Source organism: Dendronephthya gigantea, unplaced genomic scaffold, assembly GCF_004324835.1.
Source record: "Dendronephthya gigantea isolate DGI-Jeju-01 unplaced genomic scaffold, DenGig_1.0 000035F, whole genome shotgun sequence".
NCBI classification, from domain to species: domain Eukaryota; kingdom Metazoa; phylum Cnidaria; class Anthozoa; order Malacalcyonacea; family Nephtheidae; genus Dendronephthya; species Dendronephthya gigantea.
In genome coordinates this window covers 1,938,785-1,940,973 of record NW_021163045.1, presented here as the reverse complement: position 1 = coordinate 1,940,973, position 2,189 = coordinate 1,938,785, and positions in this window count along the sequence as shown.

Sequence of the window (2,189 nt, the reverse complement as noted above, 5' to 3'; positions counted from 1 at the left end):
TTATTATTATTATTTAAACATATTTATGCACGGTAGCCTTTCAGTGACCTGTTTTTCAAAGGGCCGTGCTCCACACGCATGCAATAAAAATCTAAAAATATTTCAAAATCATGCAAGTCCTAAGCTTAATATATATATTCATGCATTATATACAAAGTGACAACAGCCAAAATGCTACAATATGTCTCCGCCACAAATAAATTTTGCACGGTTGTTCGGAGTTTTTCATTTCGTGTCTTTGACTATTTGAATGAATTCAATGAAAGAGACTCATAATTGTCAAGAATTTCACGAGGAAGATTATTCCAAGCTACTGCTCCGCGATACGAGAAACTATATTTTTAAGAAAGTTAGTGTTTGGCTTTGGTAAAGTGAGTTTCCGATCGTTGCTTCTCAGAGTATAGCAAGTATTTTGACAGGTACTAAACAGTTCAGTTAAATATGTTGGTGCCATGGTCGAATTAGCCGGAAAACGACTAACTCGACCATGGTCGAGTTCGCCGGAAAACGACTAACTCGACCATGGTCGAGTTCGCCGGAAAACGACTAACTCGACCATGGTCGAGTTCGCCGGAAAACGACTAACTCGACCATGGTCGAGTTCGCCGGAAAACGACTAACTCGACCATGGTCGAGTTCGCCGGAAAACGACTAATTCGACCATGGTCGAGTTCGCCGGAAAACGACTAACTCGACCATGGTCGAGTTCGCCGGAAAACGACTAACTCGACCATGGTCGAGTTCGCCGGAAAACGACTAACTCGACCATGGTCGAGTTCGCCGGAAAACGACTAATTCGACCATGGTCGAGTTCGCCGGAAAACGACTAACTCGACCATGGTCGAGTTCGCCGGAAAACGACTAACTCGACCATGGTCGAGTTCGCGGGAAAACGACTAACTCGACCATGGTCGAGTTCGCCGGAAAACGACTAATTCGACCATGGTCGAGTTCGCCGGAAAACGACTAACTCGACCATGGTCGAGTTCGCGGGAAAACGACTAACTCGACCATGGTCGAGTTCGCCGGAAAACGACTAACTCGACTATTATTATTATTATTATTATTATTTAAACATATTTATGCACGGTAGCCTTTCAGTGACCTGTTTTTCAAAGGGCCGTGCTCCACACGCATGCAAAATCTAAAAATATTTCAAAATCATGCAAGTCCTAAGCTTAATATTATATTCATGCATTATATACAAAGTGACAACAGCCAAAATGCTACAATATGTCTCCGCCACAAATAAATTTTGCACGGTTGTTCGGAGTTTTTCATTTCGTGTCTTTGACTATTTGAATGAATTCAATGAAAGAGACTCATAATTGTCAAGAATTTCACGAGGAAGATTATTCCAAGCTACTGCTCCGCGATACGAGAAACTATATTTTTAAGAAAGTTAGTGTTTGGCTTTGGTAAAGTGAGTTTCCGATCGTTGCTTCTCAGAGTATAGCAAGTATTTTGACAGGTACTAAACAGTTCAGTTAAATATGTTGGTGCCATGGTCGAATTAGCCGGAAAACGACTAACTCGACCATGGTCGAGTTCGCCGGAAAACGGCTAATTCGACCATGGTCGAATTAGGCGGAAAACGACTAACTCGACCATGGTCGAGTTCGCCGGAAAACGACTAATTCGACACGGTCGAGTTCGCCGGAAAACGACTAACTCGACCATGGTCGAGTTCGCCGGAAAACGACTAACTCGACCATGGTCGAGTTCGCCGGAAAACGACTAACTCGACCATGGTCGAGTTCGCCGGAAAACGACTAACTCGACCATGGTCGAGTTCGCCGGAAAACGACTAATTCGACCATGGTCGAGTTCGCCGGAAAACGACTAACTCGACCATGGTCGAGTTCGCCGGAAAACGACTAACTCGACCATGGTCGAGTTCGCCGGAAAACGACTAACTCGACCATGGTCGAGTTCGCCGGAAAACGACTAACTCGACCATGGTCGAGTTCGCCGGAAAACGACTAACTCGACCATGGTCGAGTTCGCCGGAAAACGACTAATTCGACCATGGTCGAGTTCGCCGGAAAACGACTAACTCGACCATGGTCGAGTTCGCCGGAAAACGACTAACTCGACCATGGTCGAGTTCGCCGGAAAACGACTAACTCGACCATGGTCGAGTTCGCCGGAAAACGACTAATTCGACCATGGTCGAGTTCGCCGGAAAA